Genomic DNA, 20,077 nt, shown 5'->3' with positions numbered 1-20,077 from the left:
ATATATTTAAATGTTAACATTTTTAACGATTTTAGACCAAAAAATGTTGATCAATACTGTCTACGACCATACCAGGTTGAATGCACACGATCTCGTACGATCTCGGAAGTTAAGCAACGTCGGGATTGGTTAGTACTTGGATGGGTGACCGCCTAGGAATACCAATTGTCGTAGGCAAAATATGATTTATTCAAGTTTTTATATTTTTAAATAGATTAGACCGTAAATGTTGACCAAAACTGTCTACGACCATACCAGGTTGAATGCAACCGATCTCGTCCGATCTCCGAAGTTAAGCAACGTCGGGATTGGTGAGTACTTGGATGGGTGACCGCCTAGGAATACCAATTGTCGTAGGCAATATATGATTTATTTAAGTTTTTACATTTTTAAATAGATTAGACCAAAATATGTTGAGCAATACTGGCTACGACCATACCATGTTGAATGCACCCGATCTCGTCCGTTCTCGGAAGTTAAGCAACGTCGGGATTGGTTAGTACTTGGATGGGTGACCGCCTAGGAATACCAATTGTCGTAGGCAAAATATGATTTATTTAAGTTTTTATTTTTTTAAATATATTTAAATGTTAACATTTTTAAAGATTTTAGACCAAAAAATGTTGACCAATACTGTCTACGACCATACCAGGTTGAAAGCACCCGATCTCGTCCGATCTCGGACGTTAAGCAACGTCGGGATTGGTTAGTACTTGGATGGGTGACCGCCTAGGAATACCTATTGTCGTAGACGCAATATGATTTATTTAAGTTTTTACATTTTTAAATAGATTAGACCAAAAAATTTTGACCAATACTGACTACGACCATACCAGGTTGAATGCACCCGATCTCGTCCGATCTCGGAAGTTAAGCAACGTCGGGATTGGTTAGTACTTAGGAAATACCAATTGTCGTAGGCACAATATGATTTATTTAAGTTTTTACTTTTTTAATTAGATTAGACATAAAATGTTGAGAAATACTGCTTACGACCATACCAGGTTGAATGCACCCGATCTCGTCCGATCTCGGATGTTAAGCAATGTCGGGATTGGTGAGTACTTGGATGGGTGACCGCCTAGGAATACCAATTGTCTTAGGCACAATATGATGTATTTAAGTTTTTACATTTTTAAATAGATTAGACCATAAATGTTGACCAATACTGTCTACGACCATACCAGGTTAAATGCACCCGATCTCGTCCGATCTCGGAAGTTAAGCAACGTCGGGATTGGTTAGTACTTTAATGGGTGACCGCCTAGGAATACCAATTGTCGTAGGCACAATATGATCTATTTAAGTTTTTACATTTTTAAATAGATTACACCATAAATGTTGACCAATACTGACTACGACCATACCAGGTTGAATGCACCCGATCTCGTCCGATCTCGGAAGTTAAGCAACGTCGGGATTGGTTGGTACTTGGATGGGTGACCGCCTAGGAATACCAATTGTCATATGCAAAATATGATTTTTAAAATATATTTAATGTTAACATTTTTAAAGATTTTAGACCAAAAAATGTTGATCAATACTGTCTACGACCATACCAGGTTAAATGCAACCCATCTCGTCCGATCTCGGAAGTTAAGCAACGTCGGGATTGGTTAGTACTTGGATGGGTGACCGCCTAGGAATACCAATTGTCGTAGGCAATATATGATTTATTTAAGTTTTTACATTTTTAAATAGATTAGACCAAAAAATGTTGAGCAATACTGCCTACGACCATACCATGTTGAATGCACCCGATCTCGTCCGATCTCGGAAGTTAAGCAACGTCGGGATTGGTTAGTACTTGGATGGGTGACCGCCTAGGAATACCAATTGTCGTAGGCAAAATATGATTTATTCAAGTTTTTACATTTTTAAATAGATTAGACCGTAAATGTTGACCAAAACTGTCTACGACCATACCAGGTTGAATGCAACCGATCTCGTCCGATCTCGGAAGTTAAGCAACGTCGGGATTGGTGAGTACTTGGATGGGTGACCGCCTAGGAATACCAAATGTCGTAGGCAATATATGATTTATTTAAGTTTTTACATTTTTAAATAGATTAGACCAAAATATGTTGAGCAATACTGGCTACGACCACACCATGTTGAATGCACCCGATCTCGTCCGTTCTCGGAAGTTAAGCAACGTCGGGATTGGTTAGTACTTGGATGGGTGACCGCCTAGGAATACCAATTGTCGTAGGCAAAATATGATTTATTTAAGTTTTTATTTTTTTAATTATATTTAAATGTTAACATTTTTAAAGATTTTAGACCAAAAAATGTTGACCAATACTGTCTACGACCATACCAGGTTGAAAGCACCCGATCTCGTCCGATCTCGGACGTTAAGCAACGTCGGGATTGGTTAGTACTTGGATGGGTGACCGCCTAGGAATACCTATTGTCGTAGACGCAATATGATTTATTTAAGTTTTTGCATTTTTAAATAGATTAGACCAAAAAATTTTGACCAATACTGACTACGACCATACCAGGTTGAATGCACCCGATCTCGTCCGATCTCGGAAGTTAAGCAACGTCGGGATTGGTTAGTACTTAGGAAATACCAATTGTCGTAGGCACAATATGATTTATTTAAGTTTTTACTTTTTTAATTAGATTAGACATAAAATGTTGAGAAATACTGCTTACGACCATACCAGGTTGAATGCACCCGATCTCGTCCGATCTCGGATGTTAAGCAATGTCGGGATTGGTGAGTACTTGGATGGGTGACCGCCTAGGAATACCAATTGTCTTAGGCACAATATGATGTATTTAAGTTTTTACATTTTTAAATAGATTAGACCATAAATGTTGACCAATACTGTCAACGACCATACCAGGTTAAATGCACCCGATCTCGTCCGATCTCGGAAGTTAAGCAACGTCGGGATTGGTTAGTACTTTAATGGGTGACCGCCTAGGAATACCAATTGTCGTAGGCACAATATGATCTATTTAAGTTTTTACATTTTTAAATAGATTACACCATAAATGTTGACCAATACTGACTACGACCATACCAGGTTGAATGCACCCGATCTCGTCCGATCTCGGAAGTTAAGCAACGTCGGGATTGGTTGGTACTTGGATGGGTGACCGCCTAGGAATACCAATTGTCATATGCAAAATATGATTTTTAAAATATTTTTAATGTTAACATTTTTAAAGATTTTAGACCAAAAAATGTTGATCAATACTGTCTACGACCATACCAGGTTAAATGCAACCCATCTCGTCCGATCTCGGAAGTTAAGCAACGTCGGGATTGGTTAGTACTTGGATGGGTGACCGCCTAGGAATACCAATTGTCGAAGGCAAGCCATGATTTATTTAAGTTTTTACATTTTTAAATAGATTAGACCAAAAAATGTTGAGCAATACTGCCTACGACCATACCATGTTGAATGCACCCGATCTCGTCCGATCTCGGAAGTTAAGCAACGTCGGGATTGGTTAGTACTTGGATGGGTGACCGCCTAGCAATACCAATTGTCGTAGGCAAAATATGATTTATTTAAGTTTTTATTTTTTAAAATATATTTAAATGACGACATTTTTAAAGATTTTAGACCAAAAAATGTTGAACAATACTGTCTACGACCATACCAGGTTGAAAGCACCCGATCTCGTCCGATCTCGGAAGTTAAGCAACGTCGGGATAGGTGAGTACTTGGATGGGTGACCGCCTAGGAATACTAATTGTCGTAGGCTAAATATGATTTATTTAAGTTTTTACATTTTTTTATAGATTAGACCAAAAAATGGTGAGCAATACTGACTACGACCATACCAGGATGAATGCACCCGATCTCGTCCGATCTCGGAAGTTAAGCAACGTCGGGATTGGTTGGTACTAGGATGGGTGACCGCCTAGGAATTCCAATTGTCATAGGCAAAATATGATTTTTAAAATATATTTAAATGTTAACATTTATAAAGATTTTAGACCAAAAAATGTTGACCAATACCGTCTACGGCCATACCAGGTTGAATGCACCCGATCTCGGAAGTTAAGCAACGTCGGGTTTGGTGAGTACTTGGATGGGTGACCGCCTAGGAATACCAATTATCGTAGGCACAATATGATTTATTTAAGTTTTTACTTTTTTAATTAGATTAGACATAAAATGTTGAGAAATACTGCTTACGACCATACCAGGTTGAATGCACCCGATCTCGTCCGATCTCGGATGTTAAGCAATGTCGGGATTGGTGAGTACTTGGATGGGTGACCGCCTAGGAATACCAATTGTCTTAGGCACAATATGATGTATTTAAGTTTTTACATTTTTAAATAGATTAGACCATAAATGTTGACCAATACTGTCTACGACCATACCAGGTTAAATGCACCCGATCTCGTCCGATCTCGGAAGTTAAGCAACGTCGGGATTGGTTAGTACTTGGATGGGTGACCGCCTAGGAATACCAATTGTCGTAGGCACAATATGATTTATTTAATTTTTACATTTTTAAATAGATTAGACCATAAATGTTGACCAATACTGACTACGACCATACCAGGTTGAATGCACCCGATCTCGTCCGATCTCGGAAGTTAAGCAACGTCGGGATTGGTTGGTACTTGGATGGGTGACCGCCTAGGAATACCAATTGTCATAGGCAAAATATGATTTTTAAAATATATTTAATGTTAACATTTTTAAAGATTTTAGACCAATAAATGTTGATCAATACTGTCTACGACCATACCAGGTTGAATGCAACCAATCTCGTCCGATCTCGGAAGTTAAGCAACGTCGGGATTGGTTGGTACTTGGATGGGTGACCGCCTAGGAATACCAATTGTCATAGGAAAAATATGATTTTTTAAATTTTAACATTTTCAAAGATTTTAGACCAAAAAATGTTGACCAATACTGTCTACGACCATACCAGGTTGAATCCACCCGATCTCGTCCGATCTCGGAAGTTAAGCAACGTCGGGATTGGTGAGTACTTGGATGGGTGACCGCCTAGGAATACCAATTGTCGTAGGCAAAATATGATTTATTTAAGTTTTTACATTTTTTATAGATTAGACCAAAAAATGTTGTGCAATACTGAATACGACCATACCAGGTTGAATGCACCCGATCTCGTCCGATCTCGGAAGTTAAGCAACGTCGGGATTGGTTGGTACTTGGATGGGTCACCGCCTAGGAATACCAATTGTCATAGGCAAAATATGATTTTTAATATATATTTAAATGTGAACATTTTTAAAGATTTTAGACCAAAAAATGTTGTCCAATACTGTCTACGACCATACCAGGTTGAATGCAACCGATCTCGTCCGATCTCGGAAGTTAAGCAACGTCGGGATTGGTGAGTACTTGGATGGGTGACCGCCTAGGAATACCAATTGTCGTAGGCAAAATATTGTTTATTCAAGTTTTTACATTTTTAAATAGATTAGACCAAAAAATGTTGACCAATACTGCCTACGACCATGCCAGGTTGAATGCACCCGATCTCGTCCGATCTCGGAAGTTAAGCAACGTCGGGATTGGTTGGTACTTGGATGGGTGATCGCCTAGGAATACCAATTGTCATAGGCAAAATATGATTTTTAAAATATATTTAATGTTAACATTTTTAAAGATTTTAGACCAAAAAATGTTGATCAATAATGTCTACGACCATACCAGGTTGAATGCAACCGATCTCGTCCGATCTCGGAAGTTAAGCAACGTCGGGATTGGTTAGTACTTGGATGGGTGACCGCCTAGGAATACCAATTGTCGTAGGCAAAATATGATTTATTCAAGTTTTTACATTTTTAAATAGATTAGACCGTAAATGTTGACCAAAACTGTCTACGACCATACCAGGTTGAATGCAACCGATCTCGTCCGATCTCGGAAGTTAAGCAACGTCGGGATTGGTGAGTACTTGGATGGGTGACCGCCTAGGAATACCAATTGTCGTAGGCAATATATGATTTATTTAAGTTTTTACATTTTTAAATAGATTAGACCAAAATATGTTGAGCAATACTGGCTTCGACCACACCATGTTGAATGCACCCGATCTCGTCCGTTCTCGGAAGTTAAGCAACGTCGGGATTGGTTAGTACTTGGATGGGTGACCGCCTAGGAATACCAATTGTCGTAGGCAAAATATGATTGATTTAAGTTTTTATTTTTTTAAATATATTTAAATGTTAACATTTTTAAAGATTTTAGACCAAAAAATGTTGACCAATACTGTCTACGACCATACCAGGTTGAAAGCACCCGATCTCGTCCGATCTCGGACGTTAAGCAACGTCGGGATTGGTTAGTACTTGGATGGGTGACCGCCTAGGAATACCAATTGTCATAGGCAAAATATGATTTTTAAAATATATTTAATGTTAACATTTTTAAAGATTTTAGACCAAAAAATGTTGATCAATAATGTCTACGACCATACCAGGTTGAATGCAACCGATCTCGTCCGATCTCGGAAGTTAAGCAACGTCGGGATTGGTTAGTACTTGGATGGGTGACCGCCTAGGAATACCAATTGTCGTAGGCAAAATATGATTTATTCAAGTTTTTACATTTTTAAATAGATTAGACCGTAAATGTTGACCAAAACTGTCTACGACCATACCAGGTTGAATGCAACCGATCTCGTCCGATCTCGGAAGTTAAGCAACGTCGGGATTGGTGAGTACTTGGATGGGTGACCGCCTAGGAATACCAATTGTCGTAGGCAATATATGATTTATTTAAGTTTTTACATTTTTAAATAGATTAGACCAAAATATGTTGAGCAATACTGGCTACGACCACACCATGTTGAATGCACCCGATCTCGTCCGTTCTCGGAAGTTAAGCAACGTCGGGATTGGTTAGTACTTGGATGGGTGACCGCCTAGGAATACCAATTGTCGTAGGCAAAATATGATTTATTTAAGTTTTTATTTTTTTAAATATATTTAAATGTTAACATTTTTAAAGATTTTAGACCAAAAAATGTTGACCAATACTGTCTACGACCATACCAGGTTGAAAGCACCCGATCTCGTCCGATCTCGGACGTTAAGCAACGTCGGGATTGGTTAGTACTTGGATGGGTGACCGCCTAGGAATACCAATTGTCATAGGCAAAATATGATTTTTAAAATATATTTAATGTTAACATTTTTAAAGATTTTAGACCAAAAAATGTTGATCAATAATGTCTACGACCATACCAGGTTGAATGCAACCGATCTCGTCCGATCTCGGAAGTTAAGCAACGTCGGGATTGGTTAGTACTTGGATGGGTGACCGCCTAGGAATACCAATTGTCGTAGGCAAAATATGATTTATTCAAGTTTTTACATTTTTAAATAGATTAGACCGTAAATGTTGACCAAAACTGTCTACGACCATACCAGGTTGAATGCAACCGATCTCGTCCGATCTCGGAAGTTAAGCAACGTCGGGATTGGTGAGTACTTGGATGGGTGACCGCCTAGGAATACCAATTGTCGTAGGCAATATATGATTTATTTAAGTTTTTACATTTTTAAATAGATTAGACCAAAATATGTTGAGCAATACTGGCTACGACCACACCATGTTGAATGCACCCGATCTCGTCCGTTCTCTGAAGTTAAGCAACGTCGGGATTGGTTAGTACTTGGATGGGTGACCGCCTAGGAATACCAATTGTCGTAGGCAAAATATGATTTATTTAAGTTTTTATTTTTTTAAATATATTTTAATGTTAACATTTTTAAAGATTTTAGACCAAAAAATGTTGACCAATACTGTCTACGACCATACCAGGTTGAAAGCACCCGATCTCGTCCGATCTCGGACGTTAAGCAACGTCGGGATTGGTTAGTACTTGGATGGGTGACCGCCTAGGAATACCTATTGTCGTAGACGCAATATGATTTATTTAAGTTTTTACATTTTTAAATAGATTAGACCAAAAAATTTTGACCAATACTGACTACGACCATACCAGGTTGAATGCACCCGATCTTGTCCGATCTCGGAAGTTAAGCAACGTCGGGATTGGTTAGTACTTAGGAAATACCAATTGTCGTAGGCACAATATGATTTATTTAAGTTTTTACTTTTTTAATTAGATTAGAAATAAAATGTTGAGAAATACTGCTTACGACCATACCAGGTTGAATGCACCCGATCTCGTCCGATCTCGGATGTTAAGCAATGTCGGGATTGGTGAGTACTTGGATGGGTGACCGCCTAGGAATACCAATTGTCGTAGGCAATATATGATTTATTTAAGTTTTTACATTTTTAAATAGATTAGACCAAAATATGTTGAGCAATACTGGCTACGACCACACCATGTTGAATGCACCCGATCTCGTCCGTTCTCGGAAGTTAAGCAACGTCGGGATTGGTTAGTACTTGGATGGGTGACCGCCTAGGAATACCAATTGTCGTAGGCAAAATATGATTTATTTAAGTTTTTATTTTTTTAAATATATTTAAATGTTAACATTTTTAAAGATTTTAGACCAAAAAATGTTGACCAATACTGTCTACGACCATACCAGGTTGAAAGCACCCGATCTCGTCCGATCTCGGACGTTAAGCAACGTCGGGATTGGTTAGTACTTGGATGGGTGACCGCCTAGGAATACCAATTGTCATAGGCAAAATATGATTTTTAAAATATATTTAATGTTAACATTTTTAAAGATTTTAGACCAAAAAATGTTGATCAATAATGTCTACGACCATACCAGGTTGAATGCAACCGATCTCGTCCGATCTCGGAAGTTAAGCAACGTCGGGATTGGTTAGTACTTGGATGGGTGACCGCCTAGGAATACCAATTGTCGTAGGCAAAATATGATTTATTCAAGTTTTTACATTTTTAAATAGATTAGACCGTAAATGTTGACCAAAACTGTCTACGACCATACCAGGTTGAATGCAACCGATCTCGTCCGATCTCGGAAGTTAAGCAACGTCGGGATTGGTGAGTACTTGGATGGGTGACCGCCTAGGAATACCAATTGTCGTAGGCAATATATGATTTATTTAAGTTTTTACATTTTTAAATAGATTAGACCAAAATATGTTGAGCAATACTGGCTACGACCACACCATGTTGAATGCACCCGATCTCGTCCGTTCTCTGAAGTTAAGCAACGTCGGGATTGGTTAGTACTTGGATGGGTGACCGCCTAGGAATACCAATTGTCGTAGGCAAAATATGATTTATTTAAGTTTTTATTTTTTTAAATATATTTTAATGTTAACATTTTTAAAGATTTTAGACCAAAAAATGTTGACCAATACTGTCTACGACCATACCAGGTTGAAAGCACCCGATCTCGTCCGATCTCGGACGTTAAGCAACGTCGGGATTGGTTAGTACTTGGATGGGTGACCACCTAGGAATACCTATTGTCGTAGACGCAATATGATTTATTTAAGTTTTTACATTTTTAAATAGATTAGACCAAAAAATTTTGACCAATACTGACTACGACCATACCAGGTTGAATGCACCCGATCTTGTCCGATCTCGGAAGTTAAGCAACGTCGGGATTGGTTAGTACTTAGGAAATACCAATTGTCGTAGGCACAATATGATTTATTTAAGTTTTTACTTTTTTAATTAGATTAGAAATAAAATGTTGAGAAATACTGCTTACGACCATACCAGGTTGAATGCACCCGATCTCGTCCGATCTCGGATGTTAAGCAATGTCGGGATTGGTGAGTACTTGGATGGGTGACCGCCTAGGAATACCAATTGTCTTAGGCACAATATGATGTATTTAAGTTTTTACATTTTTAAATAGATTAGACCATAAATGTTGACCAATACTGTCTACGACAATACCAGGTTAAATGCACCCGATCTCGTCCGATCTCGGAAGTTAAGCAACGTCGGGATTGGTTAGTACTTTAATGGGTGACCGCCTAGGAATACCAATTGTCGTAGGCACAATATGATCTATTTAAGTTTTTACATTTTTAAATAGATTACACCATAAATGTTGACCAATACTGACTACGACCATACCAGGTTGAATGCACCCGATCTCGTCCGATCTCGGAAGTTAAGCAACGTCGGGATTGGTTGGTACTTGGATGGGTGACCGCCTAGGAATACCAATTGTCATATGCAAAATATGATTTTTAAAATATATTTAATGTTAACATTTTTAAAGATTTTAGACCAAAAAATGTTGATCAATACTGTCTACGACCATACCAGGTTAAATGCAACCCATCTCGTCCGATCTCGGAAGTTAAGCAACGTCGGGATTGGTTAGTACTTGGATGGGTGACCGCCTAGGAATACCAATTGTCGAAGGCAATATATGATTTATTTAAGTTTTTACATTTTTAAATAGATTAGACCAAAAAATGTTGAGCAATACTGCCTACGACCATACCATGTTGAATGCACCCGATCTCGTCCGATCTCGGAAGTTAAGCAACGTCGGGATTGGTTAGTACTTGGATGGGTGACCGCCTAGCAATACCAATTGTCGTAGGCAAAATATGATTTATTTAAGTTTTTATTTTTTAAAATATATTTAAATGACGACATTTTTAAAGATTTTAGACCAAAAAATGTTGAACAATACTGTCTACGACCATACCAGGTTGAAAGCACCCGATCTCGTCCAATCTCGGAAGTTAAGCAACGTCGGGATTGGTTAGTACTTGGATGGGTGACCGCCTAGGAATACCAATTGTCGTAGGCAAAATATGGTTTATTTAAGTTTTTACATTTTCAAATAGATTAGACCAAAAAATTTTGACCAATACTGGCTACGACCATACCAGGTTGAATGCACCCGATCTCGTCCGATCTCGGAAGTTAAGCAACGTCGGGATTGGTTAGTACTTGGATGGGTGACCGCCTAGGAATACCAATTGTCGTAGGCAAAATATGATTTATTTAAGTTTTTACATTTTTAAATAGATTAGACCAAAAAATGTTGAACAATACTGGCTACGACCATACCAGGTTGAATGCACCAGATCTCGTCCGATCTCGGAAGTTAAGCAACGTCGGGATTGGTTAGTACTTGGATGGGTGACCGCCTAGGAATACCAATTGTCGTGGGCAAAATATGATTTATTCAAGTTTTTACATTTTTAAATAGATTAGACCTAAAAATGTTGACCAATACTGGCTACGACCATACCAGATTGAATGCTCCCGATCTCGTCCGATCTCGGAAGTTAAGCAACGTCGGGATTGGTTAGTACTTGGATGGGTGACCGCCTAGGAATACCAATTGTCGTAGGCACAATATGATTTATTTAAGTTTTTACATTTTTGAATAGATTAGACCATAAATGTTGACCAATACTGTCTACGACCATACCAGTTTGAATGCACCCGATCTCGTCCGATCTCGGAAGTTAAGCAACGTCGGGATTGGTTAGTACTTGGATGGGTGACCGCCTAGGAATACCAATTGTCGTAGGCACAATATGATTTATTTAAGTTTTTTCATTTTTAAATAGATTAGACCATAAATGTTGACCAATACTGACTACGACCATACCAGGTTGAATACACCCGATCTCGTCCGATCTCGGAAGTTAAGCAACGTCGGGATTGGTTGGTACTTGGATGGGTGACCGCCTCGGAATACCAATTGTCATAGGAAAAATATGATTTTTAAAATTTATTTAAATTTTAACATTTTCAAAGATTTTAGACCAAAAAATGTTGACGAATACTGTCTACGACCATACCAGGTTGAATGCACCCGATCTCGTCCGATCTCGGAAGTTAAGCAACGTCGGGATAGGTGAGTACTTGGATGGGTGACCGCCTAGGAATACCAATTGTCGTAGGCTAAATATGATTTATTTAAGTTTTTACATTTTTTTATAGATTAGACCAAAAAATGGTGAGCAATACTGACTACGACCATACCAGGTTGAATGCACCCGATCTCGTCCGATCTCGGAAGTTAAGCAACGTCGGGATTGGTTGGTACTAGGATGGGTGACCGCCTAGGAATTCCAATTGTCATAGGCAAAATATGATTTTTAAAATATATTTAAATGTTAACATTTATAAAGATTTTAGACCAAAAAATGTTGACCAATACCGTCTACGGCCATACCAGGTTGAATGCACCCGATCTCGGAAGTTAAGCAACGTCGGGTTTGGTGAGTACTTGGATGGGTGACCGCCTAGGAATACCAATTGTCGTAGGCACAATATGATTTATTTAAGTTTTTACTTTTTTAATTAGATTAGACATAAAATGTTGAGAAATACTGCTTACGACCATACCAGGTTGAATGCACCCGATCTCGTCCGATCTCGGATGTTAAGCAATGTCGGGATTGGTGAGTACTTGGATGGGTGACCGCCTAGGAATACCAATTGTCTTAGGCACAATATGATGTATTTAAGTTTTTACATTTTTAAATAGATTAGACCATAAATGTTGACCAATACTGTCTACGACCATACCAGGTTAAATGCACCCGATCTCGTCCGATCTCGGAAGTTTAAGCAACGTCGGGATTGGTTAGTACTTGGATGGGTGACCGCCTAGGAATACCAATTGTCGTAGGCACAATATGATTTATTTAATTTTTATATTTTTAAATAGATTAGACCATAAATGTTGACCAATACTGACTACGACCATACCAGGTTGAATGCACCCGATCTCGTCCGATCTCGGAAGTTAAGCAACGTCGGGATTGGTTGGTACTTGGATGGGTGACCGCCTAGGAATACCAATTGTCATAGGCAAAATATGATTTTTAAAATATATTTAATGTTAACATTTTTAAAGATTTTAGACCAAAAAATGTTGATCAATACTGTCTACGACCATACCAGGTTGAATGCAACCCATCTCGTCCGATCTCGGAAGTTAAGCAACGTCGGGATTGGTTGGTACTTGGATGGGTGACCGCCTAGGAATACCAATTGTCATAGGAAAAATATGATTTTTTAAATTTTAACATTTTCAAAGATTTTAGACCAAAAAATGTTGACCAATACTGTCTACGACCATACCAGGTTGAATCCACCCGATCTCGTCCGATCTCGGAAGTTAAGCAACGTCGGGATTGGTGAGTACTTGGATGGGTGACCACCTAGGAATACCAATTGTCGTAGGCAAAATATGATTTATTTAAGTTTTTACATTTTTTATAGATTAGACCAAAAAATGTTGTGCAATACTGAATACGACCATACCAGGTTGAATGCACCCGATCTCGTCCGATCTCGGAAGTTAAGCAACGTCGGGATTGGTTGGTACTTTGATGGGTGACCGCCTAGGAATACCAATTGTCATAGGCAAAATATGATTTTTAATATATATTTAAATGTGAACATTTTTAAAGATTTTAGACCAAAAAATGTTGACCAATACTGTCTACGACCATACCAGGTTGAATGCAACCGATCTCGTCCGATCTCGGAAGTTAAGCAACGTCGGGATTGGTGAGTACTTGGATGGGTGACCGCCTAGGAATACCAATTGTCGTAGGCAAAATATTGTTTATTCAAGTTTTTACATTTTTAAATAGATTAGACCAAAAAATGTTGACCAATACTGCCTACGACCATGCCAGGTTGAATGCACCCGATCTCGTCCGATCTCGGAAGTTAAGCAACGTCGGGATTGGTTGGTACTTGGATGGGTGATCGCCTAGGAATACCAATTGTCATAGGCAAAATATGATTTTTAAAATATATTTAATGTTAACATTTTTAAAGATTTTAGACCAAAAAATGTTGATCAATAATGTCTACGACCATACCAGGTTGAATGCAACCGATCTCGTCCGATCTCGGAAGTTAAGCAACGTCGGGATTGGTTAGTACTTGGATGGGTGACCGCCTAGGAATACCAATTGTCGTAGGCAATATATGATTTATTTAAGTTTTTACATTTTTAAATAGATTAGACCAAAAAATGTTGAGCAATACTGCCTACGACCATACCATGTTGAATGCACCCGATCTCCGGCGTTCTCGGAAGTTAAGCAACGTCGGGATTGGTTAGTACTTGGATGGGTGACCGCTTAGGAATTCCAATTGTCGTAGGCAAAATATGATTTATTTAAGTTTTTATTTTTTTAAATATATTTAAAGGTTAACATTTTTAAAGATTTTAGACCAAAAAATGTTGACCAATACTGTCTGCGACCATACCAGGTTGAAAGCACCCGATCTCGTCCGATCTCGGAAGTTAAGCAACGTCGGGATTGTTTAGTACTTGGATGGGTGACCGCCTTGCAATACCAATTGTCGTAGGCACAATATGATTTATTTAAGTTTTTACAGTTTTAAATAGATTAGACCATAAATGTTGACCAATACTTTCTACGACCATACCAGGTTGAATGCACCCGATCTCGTCCGATCTCGGACGTTAAGCAACGTCGGGATTGGTTAGTACTTGGATGGGTGACCGCCTAGGAATACCAATTGTCGTAGACACAATATGATTTATTGATGTTTTTACACTTTTAAATAGATTAGACCAAAAAATGTTGACCAATACTGGCTACGACCATACCAGGTTGATGCACTCGATCTCGTCCGATCTCGGAAGTTAAGCAACGTCGGGATTGGTTAGTACTTGGATGGGTGACCGCCTAGGAATACCAATTGTCGTAGGCAAAATATGATTTATTTAAGATTTTACATTTTTAAATAGATTAGACCAAAAAATGTTGACCAATACTGGCTACAACCATACCAGGTTGAATGCACCCGATCTCGTCCGATCTCGGAAGTTAAGCAACGTCGGGATTGATTAGTACTTGGATGGGTGACCGCCTAGGAATACCAATTGTCGTAGGCAAAATATGATTTATTTAAGTTTTTACATTTTTAAATAGATTAGACCAAAAAATGTTGACCAATACTGGCTACGACCATACCAGGTTGAATGCACCCGATCTCGTCCGATCTCGGAAGTTAAGCAACGTCGGGATTGGTTAGTACTTGGATGGGTGACCGCCTAGGAATACCAATTGTCGTAGGCACAAAATGATTTACTTAAGTTTTTACATTTTTAAATAGATTAGACCATAAATGTTGACCAATACTGTCTACGACCATACCAGGTTGAATGCACCCGATCTCGTGCGATCTCGCAAGTTAAGCAACGTCGGGATTGGTTAGTACTTGGATGGGAGACCGCCTAAGAATACCAATGGTCGTAGGCAAAATATGATTTATTTAAGTTTTTACTTTTTTAAATAGATTAGACGTAAAATGTTGAGAAATACTGCTTACGACCATACCAGGTTGAATGCACCCGATCTCGTCCGATCTCGGAAGTTAAGCAACGTCGGGAATGGTTAGTACTTGGATGGGTGACCGCATAGGAATTCCAATTGTCATAGGCAAAATATGATTTATAAAATATATTTAAAAGTTAACATTTTTGAAGATTTTAAACCAAAAAATGTTGACCACTACTGTCTACGACCATACCAGGTTGAATGCACCCGATCTCGTCCGATCTCGGAAGTTAAGCAACGTCGGGATTGGTTAGTACTTGGATGGGTGACCGCCTAGGAATACCAATTGTCGTAGGCACAATATGATTTATTTAAGTTTTTTCATTTTTAAATAGATTAGACCATAAATGTTGACCAATACTGACTACGACCATACCAGGTTGAATACACCCGATCTCGTCCGATCTCGGAAGTTAAGCAACGTCGGGATTGGTTAGTACTTGGATGGGTGACCGCCTAGGAATACCAATTGTCGTAGGCACAATATGATTTACTTAAGTTTTTACATTTTTAAATAGATTAGACCATAAATGTTGACCAATACTGTCTACGACCATACCAGGTTGAATGCACCCGATCTCGTGCGATCCCGTGCGATCTCGGAAGTTAAGCAACGTCGGGATTGGTTAGTACTTGGATGGGTGACCGCCTAGGAATACCAACTGTCGTAGGCAAAATATGATTTATTTAAGTTTTTACTTTTTTAAATAGATTAGACGTAAAATGTTGAGAAATACTGCTTACGACCATACCAGGTTGAATGCACCCGATCTCGTCCGATCTCGGACGTTAAGCAACGTCGGGATTAGTTAGTACTTGGATGGGTGACCGCCTAGGAATACCAATTGTCGTAGACACAATATGATTTATTGATGTTTTTACATTTTTAAATAGATTAGACCAAAAAATGTTGACCAATACTGGCTACGACCATACCAGGTTGAATGCACCCGATCTCGTCCGATCTCGGAAGTTAAGCAACGTCGGGATTGGTTAGTACTTGGATGGGTGACCGCCTAGGAATACCAATTGTCGTAGGCAAAATATGATTTATTGAAGTTTTTACATTTTTAAATAGATTAGACCAAAAAATGTTGACCAATACTGGCTACGACCATACCAGGTTGAATGCACCCGATCTCGTCCGATCTCGGAAGTTAAGCAACGTCGGGATTGATTAGTACTTGGATGGGTGACCGCCTAGGAATACCAATTGTCGTAGGCAAAATATGATTTATTTAAGTTTTTACATTTTTAAATAGATTAGACCAAAAAATGTTGACCAATACTGGCTACGACCATACCAGGTTGAATGCACCCGATCTCGTCCGATCTCGGAAGTTAAGCAACGTCGGGATTGGTTAGTACTTGGATGGGTGACCGCCTAGGAATACCAATTGTCGTAGGCACAAAATGATTTACTTAAGTTTTTACATTTTTAAATAGATTAGACCATAAATGTTGACCAATACTGTCTACGACCATACCAGGTTGAATGCACCCGATCTCGTGCGATCTCGCAAGTTAAGCAACGTCGGGATTGGTTAGTACTTGGATGGGAGACCGCCTAAGAATACCAATTGTCGTAGGCAAAATATGATTTATTTAAGTTTTTACTTTTTTAAATAGATTAGACGTAAAATGTTGAGAAATACTGCTTACGACCATACCAGGTTGAATGCACCCGATCTCGTCCGATCTCGGAAGTTAAGCAACGTCGGGAATGGTTAGTACTTGGATGGGTGACCGCATAGGAATTCCAATTGTCATAGGCAAAATATGATTTATAAAATATATTTAAAAGTTAACATTTTTGAAGATTTTAAACCAAAAAATGTTGACCACTACTGTCTACGACCATACCAGGTTGAATGCACCCGATCTCGTCCGATCTCGGAAGTTAAGCAACGTCGGGATTGGTTAGTACTTGGATGGGTGACCGCCTAGGAATACCAATTGTCGTAGGCACAATATGATTTATTTAAGTTTTTTCATTTTTAAATAGATTAGACCATAAATGTTGACCAATACTGACTACGACCATACCAGGTTGAATGCACCCGATCTCGTCCGATCTCGGAAGTTAAGCAACGTCGGGATTGGTTAGTACTTGGATGGGTGACCGCCTAGGAATACCAATTGTCGTAGGCACAAAATGATTTACTTAAGTTTTTACATTTTTAAATAGATTAGACCATAAATGTTGACCAATACTGTCTACGACCATACCAGGTTGAATGCACCCGATCTCGTGCGATCTCGCAAGTTAAGCAACGTCGGGATTGGTTAGTACTTGGATGGGAGACCGCCTAAGAATACCAATTGTCGTAGGCAAAATATGATTTATTTAAGTTTTTACTTTTTTAAATAGATTAGACGTAAAATGTTGAGAAATACTGGTTACGACCATACCAGGTTGAATGCACCCGATCTCGTCCGATCTCGGAAGTTAAGCAACGTCGGGAATGGTTAGTACTTGGATGGGTGACCGCATAGGAATTCCAATTGTCATAGGCAAAATATGATTTATAAAATATATTTAAAAGTTAACATTTTTGAAGATTTTAAACCAAAAAATGTTGACCACTACTGTCTACGACCATACCAGGTTGAATGCACCCGATCTCGTCCGATCTCGGAAGTTAAGCAACGTCGGGATTGGTTAGTACTTGGATGGGTGACCGCCTAGGAATACCAATTGTCGTAGGCACAATATGATTTATTTAAGTTTTTTCATTTTTAAATAGATTAGACCATAAATGTTGACCAATACTGACTACGACCATACCAGGTTGAATACACCCGATCTCGTCCGATCTCGGAAGTTAAGCAACGTCGGGATTGGTTGGTACTTGGATGGGTGACCGCCTCGGAATACCAATTGTCATAGGAAAAATATGATTTTTAAAATTTATTTAAATTTTAACATTTTCAAAGATTTTAGACCAAAAAATGTTGACCACTGTCTACGACCATACCAGGTTGAATGCACCCGATCTCGTCCGATCTCGGAAGTTAAGCAACGTCGGGATAGGTGAGTACTTGGATGGGTGACCGCCTAGGAATACCAATTGTCGTAGGCTAAATATGATTTACTTAATTTTTACATTTTTTTATAGATTAGACCAAAAAATGGTGAGCAATACTGAATACGACCATACCAGGTTGAATGCACCCGATCTCGTCCGATCTCGGAAGTTAAGCAACGTCGGGATTGGTTGGTACTTGGATGGGTGACCGCCTAGGAATACCAATTCTCATAGGAAAAATATGATTTTTAAAATTTATTTAAATTTTAACATTTTCAAAGATTTTAGACCAAAAAATGTTGACCACTGTCTACGACCATACCAGGTTGAATGCACCCGATCTCGTCCGATCTCGGAAGTTAAGCAACGTCGGGATAGGTGAGTACTTGGATGGGTGACCGCCTAGGAATACCAATTGTCATAGGCAAAATATGATTTTTAAAATGTATTTAATGTTAACATTTTTAAAGATTTTAAACCAAAAAATGTTGATCAATACTGTCTACGACCATACCAGGTTGAATGCAACCCATCTCGTCCGATCTCGGAAGTTAAGCAACGTCGGGATTGGTTGGTACTTGGATGGGTGACCGCCTAGGAATACCAATTGTCATAGGAAAAATATGATTTTTTAAATTTTAACATTTTCAAAGATTTTAGACCAAAAAATGTTGACCAATACTGTCTACGACCATACCAGGTTGAATGCACCCGATCTCGTCCGATCTCGGAAGTTAAGCAACGTCGGGATTGGTGAGTACTTGGATGGGTGACCGCCTAGGAATACCAATTGTCGTAGGCAAAATATGATTTATTTAAGTTTTTACATTTTTTATAGATTAGACCAAAAAATGTTGTGCAATACTGAATACGACCATACCAGGTTGAATGCACCCGATCTCGTCCGATCTCGGAAGTTAAGCAACGTCGGGATTGGTTGGTACTTGGATGTGTGACCGCCTAGGAATACCAATTGTCATAGGCAAAATATGATTTTTAATATATATTTAAATGTGAACATTTTTAAAGATTTTAGACCAAAAAATGTTGACCAATACTGTCTACGACCATACCAGGTTGAATGCAACCGATCTCGTCCGATCTCGGAAGTTAAGCAACGTCGGGATTGGTGAGTACTTGGATGGGTGACCGCCTAGGAATACCAATTGTCGTAGGCAAAATATTGTTTATTCAAGTTTTTACATTTTTAAATAGATTAGACCAAAAAATGTTGACCAATACTGCCTACGACCATGCCAGGTTGAATGCACCCGATCTCGTCCGATCTCGGAAGTTAAGCAACGTCGGGATTGGTTGGTACTTGGATGGGTGACCGCCTAGGAATACCAATTGTCATAGGCAAAATATGATTTTTAAAATATATTTAATGTTAACATTTTTAAAGATTTTAGACCAAAAAATGTTGATCAATAATGTCTACGACCATACCAGGTTGAATGCAACCGATCTCGTCCGATCTCGGAAGTTAAGCAACGTCGGGATTGGTTAGTACTTGGATGGGTGACCGCCTAGGAATACCAATTGTCGTAGGCAATATATGATTTATTTAAGTTTTTACATTTTTAAACAGATTAGACCAAAAAATGTTGAGCAATACTGCCTACGACCATACCATGTTGAATGCACCCGATCTCGGGCGTTCTCGGAAGTTAAGCAACGTCGGGATTGGTTAGTACTTGGATGGGTGACCGCCTAGGAATTCCAATTGTCGTAGGCAAAATATGATTTATTTAAGTTTTTATTTTTTTAAATATATTTATGAATGGTTAGTACTTGGAT

The 20,077-nt window shown here is 38.8% G+C and overlaps 50 non-coding genes and 57 pseudogenes across 50 annotated transcripts; all 107 read left to right on the top strand.

Annotated features, from left to right (window-relative positions):
• The first annotated feature begins 58 nt into the window (after positions 1-58).
• LOC146150123 (5S ribosomal RNA) lies at positions 59-177 on the top strand. The gene has a single exon (XR_014498413.1). It is a non-coding gene; the product is annotated as a 5S ribosomal RNA (ribosomal RNA).
• Positions 178-241: 64 nt separating this feature from the next.
• Positions 242-360, top strand: LOC146150122 (5S ribosomal RNA; annotated as a pseudogene).
• Positions 361-425: 65 nt separating this feature from the next.
• On the top strand, positions 426-544 carry LOC146150121 (5S ribosomal RNA). Its single transcript, XR_014496693.1, has one exon. It is a non-coding gene; the product is annotated as a 5S ribosomal RNA (ribosomal RNA).
• Positions 545-635: 91 nt separating this feature from the next.
• LOC146150120 (5S ribosomal RNA) lies at positions 636-754 on the top strand. Its single transcript, XR_014496009.1, has one exon. It is a non-coding gene; the product is annotated as a 5S ribosomal RNA (ribosomal RNA).
• A 65-nt stretch (positions 755-819) lies between these two features.
• Positions 820-923, top strand: LOC146150119 (5S ribosomal RNA; annotated as a pseudogene).
• Positions 924-987: 64 nt separating this feature from the next.
• LOC146150118 (5S ribosomal RNA) lies at positions 988-1,106 on the top strand (annotated as a pseudogene).
• A 64-nt stretch (positions 1,107-1,170) lies between these two features.
• Positions 1,171-1,289, top strand: LOC146150117 (5S ribosomal RNA). Its single transcript, XR_014497740.1, has one exon. It is a non-coding gene; the product is annotated as a 5S ribosomal RNA (ribosomal RNA).
• Positions 1,290-1,353: 64 nt separating this feature from the next.
• LOC146150116 (5S ribosomal RNA) lies at positions 1,354-1,472 on the top strand (annotated as a pseudogene).
• A 73-nt stretch (positions 1,473-1,545) lies between these two features.
• LOC146150115 (5S ribosomal RNA) lies at positions 1,546-1,664 on the top strand (annotated as a pseudogene).
• A 65-nt stretch (positions 1,665-1,729) lies between these two features.
• Positions 1,730-1,848, top strand: LOC146150114 (5S ribosomal RNA). Its single transcript, XR_014494907.1, has one exon. It is a non-coding gene; the product is annotated as a 5S ribosomal RNA (ribosomal RNA).
• Positions 1,849-1,912: 64 nt separating this feature from the next.
• LOC146150113 (5S ribosomal RNA) lies at positions 1,913-2,031 on the top strand (annotated as a pseudogene).
• Positions 2,032-2,096: 65 nt separating this feature from the next.
• On the top strand, positions 2,097-2,215 carry LOC146150112 (5S ribosomal RNA). The gene has a single exon (XR_014498185.1). It is a non-coding gene; the product is annotated as a 5S ribosomal RNA (ribosomal RNA).
• Positions 2,216-2,306: 91 nt separating this feature from the next.
• Positions 2,307-2,425, top strand: LOC146150111 (5S ribosomal RNA). The gene has a single exon (XR_014496008.1). It is a non-coding gene; the product is annotated as a 5S ribosomal RNA (ribosomal RNA).
• A 65-nt stretch (positions 2,426-2,490) lies between these two features.
• On the top strand, positions 2,491-2,594 carry LOC146150110 (5S ribosomal RNA; annotated as a pseudogene).
• A 64-nt stretch (positions 2,595-2,658) lies between these two features.
• Positions 2,659-2,777, top strand: LOC146150109 (5S ribosomal RNA; annotated as a pseudogene).
• Positions 2,778-2,841: 64 nt separating this feature from the next.
• LOC146150108 (5S ribosomal RNA) lies at positions 2,842-2,960 on the top strand (annotated as a pseudogene).
• Positions 2,961-3,024: 64 nt separating this feature from the next.
• On the top strand, positions 3,025-3,143 carry LOC146150107 (5S ribosomal RNA; annotated as a pseudogene).
• A 73-nt stretch (positions 3,144-3,216) lies between these two features.
• On the top strand, positions 3,217-3,335 carry LOC146150106 (5S ribosomal RNA; annotated as a pseudogene).
• A 65-nt stretch (positions 3,336-3,400) lies between these two features.
• On the top strand, positions 3,401-3,519 carry LOC146150105 (5S ribosomal RNA). The gene has a single exon (XR_014495768.1). It is a non-coding gene; the product is annotated as a 5S ribosomal RNA (ribosomal RNA).
• A 91-nt stretch (positions 3,520-3,610) lies between these two features.
• Positions 3,611-3,729, top strand: LOC146150104 (5S ribosomal RNA). The gene has a single exon (XR_014496412.1). It is a non-coding gene; the product is annotated as a 5S ribosomal RNA (ribosomal RNA).
• Positions 3,730-3,794: 65 nt separating this feature from the next.
• LOC146150103 (5S ribosomal RNA) lies at positions 3,795-3,913 on the top strand (annotated as a pseudogene).
• A 74-nt stretch (positions 3,914-3,987) lies between these two features.
• On the top strand, positions 3,988-4,096 carry LOC146150102 (5S ribosomal RNA; annotated as a pseudogene).
• Positions 4,097-4,160: 64 nt separating this feature from the next.
• LOC146150101 (5S ribosomal RNA) lies at positions 4,161-4,279 on the top strand (annotated as a pseudogene).
• Positions 4,280-4,343: 64 nt separating this feature from the next.
• On the top strand, positions 4,344-4,462 carry LOC146150100 (5S ribosomal RNA). Its single transcript, XR_014496945.1, has one exon. It is a non-coding gene; the product is annotated as a 5S ribosomal RNA (ribosomal RNA).
• Positions 4,463-4,525: 63 nt separating this feature from the next.
• Positions 4,526-4,644, top strand: LOC146150099 (5S ribosomal RNA; annotated as a pseudogene).
• Positions 4,645-4,717: 73 nt separating this feature from the next.
• LOC146150098 (5S ribosomal RNA) lies at positions 4,718-4,836 on the top strand (annotated as a pseudogene).
• Positions 4,837-4,900: 64 nt separating this feature from the next.
• LOC146150097 (5S ribosomal RNA) lies at positions 4,901-5,019 on the top strand. Its single transcript, XR_014496447.1, has one exon. It is a non-coding gene; the product is annotated as a 5S ribosomal RNA (ribosomal RNA).
• A 64-nt stretch (positions 5,020-5,083) lies between these two features.
• Positions 5,084-5,202, top strand: LOC146150096 (5S ribosomal RNA; annotated as a pseudogene).
• A 74-nt stretch (positions 5,203-5,276) lies between these two features.
• LOC146150095 (5S ribosomal RNA) lies at positions 5,277-5,395 on the top strand. The gene has a single exon (XR_014497976.1). It is a non-coding gene; the product is annotated as a 5S ribosomal RNA (ribosomal RNA).
• A 65-nt stretch (positions 5,396-5,460) lies between these two features.
• On the top strand, positions 5,461-5,579 carry LOC146150094 (5S ribosomal RNA; annotated as a pseudogene).
• Positions 5,580-5,652: 73 nt separating this feature from the next.
• On the top strand, positions 5,653-5,771 carry LOC146150093 (5S ribosomal RNA). Its single transcript, XR_014496913.1, has one exon. It is a non-coding gene; the product is annotated as a 5S ribosomal RNA (ribosomal RNA).
• A 64-nt stretch (positions 5,772-5,835) lies between these two features.
• LOC146150092 (5S ribosomal RNA) lies at positions 5,836-5,954 on the top strand. The gene has a single exon (XR_014497975.1). It is a non-coding gene; the product is annotated as a 5S ribosomal RNA (ribosomal RNA).
• Positions 5,955-6,019: 65 nt separating this feature from the next.
• LOC146150091 (5S ribosomal RNA) lies at positions 6,020-6,138 on the top strand (annotated as a pseudogene).
• A 91-nt stretch (positions 6,139-6,229) lies between these two features.
• Positions 6,230-6,348, top strand: LOC146150090 (5S ribosomal RNA). Its single transcript, XR_014497963.1, has one exon. It is a non-coding gene; the product is annotated as a 5S ribosomal RNA (ribosomal RNA).
• A 73-nt stretch (positions 6,349-6,421) lies between these two features.
• Positions 6,422-6,540, top strand: LOC146150089 (5S ribosomal RNA). Its single transcript, XR_014496912.1, has one exon. It is a non-coding gene; the product is annotated as a 5S ribosomal RNA (ribosomal RNA).
• Positions 6,541-6,604: 64 nt separating this feature from the next.
• Positions 6,605-6,723, top strand: LOC146150088 (5S ribosomal RNA). The gene has a single exon (XR_014497974.1). It is a non-coding gene; the product is annotated as a 5S ribosomal RNA (ribosomal RNA).
• A 65-nt stretch (positions 6,724-6,788) lies between these two features.
• On the top strand, positions 6,789-6,907 carry LOC146150087 (5S ribosomal RNA). The gene has a single exon (XR_014498183.1). It is a non-coding gene; the product is annotated as a 5S ribosomal RNA (ribosomal RNA).
• Positions 6,908-6,998: 91 nt separating this feature from the next.
• Positions 6,999-7,117, top strand: LOC146150086 (5S ribosomal RNA). The gene has a single exon (XR_014497961.1). It is a non-coding gene; the product is annotated as a 5S ribosomal RNA (ribosomal RNA).
• A 73-nt stretch (positions 7,118-7,190) lies between these two features.
• On the top strand, positions 7,191-7,309 carry LOC146150085 (5S ribosomal RNA). The gene has a single exon (XR_014496911.1). It is a non-coding gene; the product is annotated as a 5S ribosomal RNA (ribosomal RNA).
• A 64-nt stretch (positions 7,310-7,373) lies between these two features.
• LOC146150084 (5S ribosomal RNA) lies at positions 7,374-7,492 on the top strand. Its single transcript, XR_014497972.1, has one exon. It is a non-coding gene; the product is annotated as a 5S ribosomal RNA (ribosomal RNA).
• A 65-nt stretch (positions 7,493-7,557) lies between these two features.
• LOC146150083 (5S ribosomal RNA) lies at positions 7,558-7,676 on the top strand (annotated as a pseudogene).
• Positions 7,677-7,767: 91 nt separating this feature from the next.
• LOC146150082 (5S ribosomal RNA) lies at positions 7,768-7,886 on the top strand. The gene has a single exon (XR_014496007.1). It is a non-coding gene; the product is annotated as a 5S ribosomal RNA (ribosomal RNA).
• A 65-nt stretch (positions 7,887-7,951) lies between these two features.
• On the top strand, positions 7,952-8,055 carry LOC146150081 (5S ribosomal RNA; annotated as a pseudogene).
• Positions 8,056-8,119: 64 nt separating this feature from the next.
• LOC146150080 (5S ribosomal RNA) lies at positions 8,120-8,238 on the top strand (annotated as a pseudogene).
• Positions 8,239-8,303: 65 nt separating this feature from the next.
• LOC146150079 (5S ribosomal RNA) lies at positions 8,304-8,422 on the top strand. The gene has a single exon (XR_014498182.1). It is a non-coding gene; the product is annotated as a 5S ribosomal RNA (ribosomal RNA).
• Positions 8,423-8,513: 91 nt separating this feature from the next.
• LOC146150078 (5S ribosomal RNA) lies at positions 8,514-8,632 on the top strand. The gene has a single exon (XR_014497960.1). It is a non-coding gene; the product is annotated as a 5S ribosomal RNA (ribosomal RNA).
• Positions 8,633-8,705: 73 nt separating this feature from the next.
• LOC146150077 (5S ribosomal RNA) lies at positions 8,706-8,824 on the top strand. Its single transcript, XR_014496910.1, has one exon. It is a non-coding gene; the product is annotated as a 5S ribosomal RNA (ribosomal RNA).
• Positions 8,825-8,888: 64 nt separating this feature from the next.
• LOC146150076 (5S ribosomal RNA) lies at positions 8,889-9,007 on the top strand. The gene has a single exon (XR_014497971.1). It is a non-coding gene; the product is annotated as a 5S ribosomal RNA (ribosomal RNA).
• A 65-nt stretch (positions 9,008-9,072) lies between these two features.
• LOC146150075 (5S ribosomal RNA) lies at positions 9,073-9,191 on the top strand (annotated as a pseudogene).
• A 91-nt stretch (positions 9,192-9,282) lies between these two features.
• On the top strand, positions 9,283-9,401 carry LOC146150074 (5S ribosomal RNA). The gene has a single exon (XR_014495816.1). It is a non-coding gene; the product is annotated as a 5S ribosomal RNA (ribosomal RNA).
• Positions 9,402-9,466: 65 nt separating this feature from the next.
• On the top strand, positions 9,467-9,570 carry LOC146150073 (5S ribosomal RNA; annotated as a pseudogene).
• Positions 9,571-9,634: 64 nt separating this feature from the next.
• LOC146150072 (5S ribosomal RNA) lies at positions 9,635-9,753 on the top strand (annotated as a pseudogene).
• A 64-nt stretch (positions 9,754-9,817) lies between these two features.
• LOC146150071 (5S ribosomal RNA) lies at positions 9,818-9,936 on the top strand (annotated as a pseudogene).
• A 64-nt stretch (positions 9,937-10,000) lies between these two features.
• LOC146150070 (5S ribosomal RNA) lies at positions 10,001-10,119 on the top strand (annotated as a pseudogene).
• A 73-nt stretch (positions 10,120-10,192) lies between these two features.
• Positions 10,193-10,311, top strand: LOC146150069 (5S ribosomal RNA; annotated as a pseudogene).
• Positions 10,312-10,376: 65 nt separating this feature from the next.
• Positions 10,377-10,495, top strand: LOC146150068 (5S ribosomal RNA). Its single transcript, XR_014495767.1, has one exon. It is a non-coding gene; the product is annotated as a 5S ribosomal RNA (ribosomal RNA).
• Positions 10,496-10,586: 91 nt separating this feature from the next.
• Positions 10,587-10,705, top strand: LOC146150067 (5S ribosomal RNA). The gene has a single exon (XR_014497268.1). It is a non-coding gene; the product is annotated as a 5S ribosomal RNA (ribosomal RNA).
• A 65-nt stretch (positions 10,706-10,770) lies between these two features.
• Positions 10,771-10,889, top strand: LOC146150066 (5S ribosomal RNA). Its single transcript, XR_014496201.1, has one exon. It is a non-coding gene; the product is annotated as a 5S ribosomal RNA (ribosomal RNA).
• Positions 10,890-10,954: 65 nt separating this feature from the next.
• On the top strand, positions 10,955-11,073 carry LOC146150065 (5S ribosomal RNA; annotated as a pseudogene).
• Positions 11,074-11,138: 65 nt separating this feature from the next.
• On the top strand, positions 11,139-11,257 carry LOC146150064 (5S ribosomal RNA; annotated as a pseudogene).
• Positions 11,258-11,321: 64 nt separating this feature from the next.
• LOC146150063 (5S ribosomal RNA) lies at positions 11,322-11,440 on the top strand. The gene has a single exon (XR_014496791.1). It is a non-coding gene; the product is annotated as a 5S ribosomal RNA (ribosomal RNA).
• A 64-nt stretch (positions 11,441-11,504) lies between these two features.
• LOC146150062 (5S ribosomal RNA) lies at positions 11,505-11,623 on the top strand (annotated as a pseudogene).
• A 74-nt stretch (positions 11,624-11,697) lies between these two features.
• On the top strand, positions 11,698-11,816 carry LOC146150061 (5S ribosomal RNA). Its single transcript, XR_014495646.1, has one exon. It is a non-coding gene; the product is annotated as a 5S ribosomal RNA (ribosomal RNA).
• A 65-nt stretch (positions 11,817-11,881) lies between these two features.
• LOC146150060 (5S ribosomal RNA) lies at positions 11,882-12,000 on the top strand (annotated as a pseudogene).
• A 74-nt stretch (positions 12,001-12,074) lies between these two features.
• LOC146150059 (5S ribosomal RNA) lies at positions 12,075-12,183 on the top strand (annotated as a pseudogene).
• A 64-nt stretch (positions 12,184-12,247) lies between these two features.
• LOC146150058 (5S ribosomal RNA) lies at positions 12,248-12,366 on the top strand (annotated as a pseudogene).
• Positions 12,367-12,430: 64 nt separating this feature from the next.
• Positions 12,431-12,550, top strand: LOC146150057 (5S ribosomal RNA; annotated as a pseudogene).
• Positions 12,551-12,613: 63 nt separating this feature from the next.
• LOC146150056 (5S ribosomal RNA) lies at positions 12,614-12,732 on the top strand (annotated as a pseudogene).
• A 73-nt stretch (positions 12,733-12,805) lies between these two features.
• LOC146150055 (5S ribosomal RNA) lies at positions 12,806-12,924 on the top strand (annotated as a pseudogene).
• A 64-nt stretch (positions 12,925-12,988) lies between these two features.
• LOC146150054 (5S ribosomal RNA) lies at positions 12,989-13,107 on the top strand. The gene has a single exon (XR_014496343.1). It is a non-coding gene; the product is annotated as a 5S ribosomal RNA (ribosomal RNA).
• Positions 13,108-13,171: 64 nt separating this feature from the next.
• On the top strand, positions 13,172-13,290 carry LOC146150053 (5S ribosomal RNA; annotated as a pseudogene).
• A 74-nt stretch (positions 13,291-13,364) lies between these two features.
• On the top strand, positions 13,365-13,483 carry LOC146150052 (5S ribosomal RNA). The gene has a single exon (XR_014497970.1). It is a non-coding gene; the product is annotated as a 5S ribosomal RNA (ribosomal RNA).
• A 65-nt stretch (positions 13,484-13,548) lies between these two features.
• Positions 13,549-13,667, top strand: LOC146150051 (5S ribosomal RNA; annotated as a pseudogene).
• Positions 13,668-13,740: 73 nt separating this feature from the next.
• LOC146150050 (5S ribosomal RNA) lies at positions 13,741-13,859 on the top strand. Its single transcript, XR_014496909.1, has one exon. It is a non-coding gene; the product is annotated as a 5S ribosomal RNA (ribosomal RNA).
• Positions 13,860-13,924: 65 nt separating this feature from the next.
• Positions 13,925-14,043, top strand: LOC146150049 (5S ribosomal RNA; annotated as a pseudogene).
• Positions 14,044-14,134: 91 nt separating this feature from the next.
• LOC146150048 (5S ribosomal RNA) lies at positions 14,135-14,253 on the top strand (annotated as a pseudogene).
• A 64-nt stretch (positions 14,254-14,317) lies between these two features.
• On the top strand, positions 14,318-14,436 carry LOC146150047 (5S ribosomal RNA). Its single transcript, XR_014496976.1, has one exon. It is a non-coding gene; the product is annotated as a 5S ribosomal RNA (ribosomal RNA).
• A 65-nt stretch (positions 14,437-14,501) lies between these two features.
• On the top strand, positions 14,502-14,619 carry LOC146150046 (5S ribosomal RNA; annotated as a pseudogene).
• Positions 14,620-14,684: 65 nt separating this feature from the next.
• On the top strand, positions 14,685-14,803 carry LOC146150045 (5S ribosomal RNA; annotated as a pseudogene).
• Positions 14,804-14,868: 65 nt separating this feature from the next.
• Positions 14,869-14,987, top strand: LOC146150044 (5S ribosomal RNA). Its single transcript, XR_014496200.1, has one exon. It is a non-coding gene; the product is annotated as a 5S ribosomal RNA (ribosomal RNA).
• Positions 14,988-15,051: 64 nt separating this feature from the next.
• LOC146150043 (5S ribosomal RNA) lies at positions 15,052-15,170 on the top strand (annotated as a pseudogene).
• A 64-nt stretch (positions 15,171-15,234) lies between these two features.
• Positions 15,235-15,353, top strand: LOC146150042 (5S ribosomal RNA; annotated as a pseudogene).
• A 74-nt stretch (positions 15,354-15,427) lies between these two features.
• On the top strand, positions 15,428-15,546 carry LOC146150041 (5S ribosomal RNA). Its single transcript, XR_014496792.1, has one exon. It is a non-coding gene; the product is annotated as a 5S ribosomal RNA (ribosomal RNA).
• Positions 15,547-15,610: 64 nt separating this feature from the next.
• LOC146150040 (5S ribosomal RNA) lies at positions 15,611-15,729 on the top strand. Its single transcript, XR_014495633.1, has one exon. It is a non-coding gene; the product is annotated as a 5S ribosomal RNA (ribosomal RNA).
• A 64-nt stretch (positions 15,730-15,793) lies between these two features.
• LOC146150039 (5S ribosomal RNA) lies at positions 15,794-15,922 on the top strand (annotated as a pseudogene).
• A 64-nt stretch (positions 15,923-15,986) lies between these two features.
• LOC146150038 (5S ribosomal RNA) lies at positions 15,987-16,105 on the top strand (annotated as a pseudogene).
• A 65-nt stretch (positions 16,106-16,170) lies between these two features.
• On the top strand, positions 16,171-16,289 carry LOC146150037 (5S ribosomal RNA). Its single transcript, XR_014496199.1, has one exon. It is a non-coding gene; the product is annotated as a 5S ribosomal RNA (ribosomal RNA).
• Positions 16,290-16,354: 65 nt separating this feature from the next.
• On the top strand, positions 16,355-16,473 carry LOC146150036 (5S ribosomal RNA). Its single transcript, XR_014496935.1, has one exon. It is a non-coding gene; the product is annotated as a 5S ribosomal RNA (ribosomal RNA).
• A 65-nt stretch (positions 16,474-16,538) lies between these two features.
• LOC146150035 (5S ribosomal RNA) lies at positions 16,539-16,657 on the top strand. Its single transcript, XR_014496198.1, has one exon. It is a non-coding gene; the product is annotated as a 5S ribosomal RNA (ribosomal RNA).
• A 64-nt stretch (positions 16,658-16,721) lies between these two features.
• Positions 16,722-16,840, top strand: LOC146150034 (5S ribosomal RNA; annotated as a pseudogene).
• A 64-nt stretch (positions 16,841-16,904) lies between these two features.
• LOC146150033 (5S ribosomal RNA) lies at positions 16,905-17,023 on the top strand (annotated as a pseudogene).
• A 74-nt stretch (positions 17,024-17,097) lies between these two features.
• Positions 17,098-17,216, top strand: LOC146150032 (5S ribosomal RNA). Its single transcript, XR_014496781.1, has one exon. It is a non-coding gene; the product is annotated as a 5S ribosomal RNA (ribosomal RNA).
• Positions 17,217-17,280: 64 nt separating this feature from the next.
• On the top strand, positions 17,281-17,399 carry LOC146150031 (5S ribosomal RNA). The gene has a single exon (XR_014495780.1). It is a non-coding gene; the product is annotated as a 5S ribosomal RNA (ribosomal RNA).
• Positions 17,400-17,463: 64 nt separating this feature from the next.
• LOC146150030 (5S ribosomal RNA) lies at positions 17,464-17,582 on the top strand (annotated as a pseudogene).
• A 64-nt stretch (positions 17,583-17,646) lies between these two features.
• LOC146150029 (5S ribosomal RNA) lies at positions 17,647-17,765 on the top strand (annotated as a pseudogene).
• A 74-nt stretch (positions 17,766-17,839) lies between these two features.
• LOC146150028 (5S ribosomal RNA) lies at positions 17,840-17,958 on the top strand. The gene has a single exon (XR_014496770.1). It is a non-coding gene; the product is annotated as a 5S ribosomal RNA (ribosomal RNA).
• A 64-nt stretch (positions 17,959-18,022) lies between these two features.
• On the top strand, positions 18,023-18,141 carry LOC146150027 (5S ribosomal RNA; annotated as a pseudogene).
• A 71-nt stretch (positions 18,142-18,212) lies between these two features.
• Positions 18,213-18,331, top strand: LOC146150026 (5S ribosomal RNA). The gene has a single exon (XR_014495645.1). It is a non-coding gene; the product is annotated as a 5S ribosomal RNA (ribosomal RNA).
• Positions 18,332-18,395: 64 nt separating this feature from the next.
• LOC146150025 (5S ribosomal RNA) lies at positions 18,396-18,514 on the top strand (annotated as a pseudogene).
• Positions 18,515-18,585: 71 nt separating this feature from the next.
• Positions 18,586-18,704, top strand: LOC146150024 (5S ribosomal RNA). The gene has a single exon (XR_014498097.1). It is a non-coding gene; the product is annotated as a 5S ribosomal RNA (ribosomal RNA).
• A 73-nt stretch (positions 18,705-18,777) lies between these two features.
• Positions 18,778-18,896, top strand: LOC146150023 (5S ribosomal RNA; annotated as a pseudogene).
• A 64-nt stretch (positions 18,897-18,960) lies between these two features.
• On the top strand, positions 18,961-19,079 carry LOC146150022 (5S ribosomal RNA). Its single transcript, XR_014495850.1, has one exon. It is a non-coding gene; the product is annotated as a 5S ribosomal RNA (ribosomal RNA).
• Positions 19,080-19,143: 64 nt separating this feature from the next.
• Positions 19,144-19,262, top strand: LOC146150021 (5S ribosomal RNA; annotated as a pseudogene).
• Positions 19,263-19,336: 74 nt separating this feature from the next.
• Positions 19,337-19,455, top strand: LOC146150020 (5S ribosomal RNA). The gene has a single exon (XR_014497969.1). It is a non-coding gene; the product is annotated as a 5S ribosomal RNA (ribosomal RNA).
• A 65-nt stretch (positions 19,456-19,520) lies between these two features.
• On the top strand, positions 19,521-19,639 carry LOC146150019 (5S ribosomal RNA; annotated as a pseudogene).
• Positions 19,640-19,712: 73 nt separating this feature from the next.
• Positions 19,713-19,831, top strand: LOC146150018 (5S ribosomal RNA). Its single transcript, XR_014496908.1, has one exon. It is a non-coding gene; the product is annotated as a 5S ribosomal RNA (ribosomal RNA).
• A 65-nt stretch (positions 19,832-19,896) lies between these two features.
• LOC146150017 (5S ribosomal RNA) lies at positions 19,897-20,015 on the top strand (annotated as a pseudogene).
• The last annotated feature ends 62 nt before the right edge of the window (positions 20,016-20,077 follow it).

The sequence above is a fragment of the Ascidiella aspersa genome, chromosome 4 (assembly GCF_963924565.1).
Source record: "Ascidiella aspersa chromosome 4, kaAscAspe10.2, whole genome shotgun sequence".
NCBI lineage: Eukaryota > Metazoa > Chordata > Ascidiacea > Phlebobranchia > Ascidiidae > Ascidiella > Ascidiella aspersa.
This window is presented reverse-complemented; position numbering and strand designations above follow the sequence as displayed.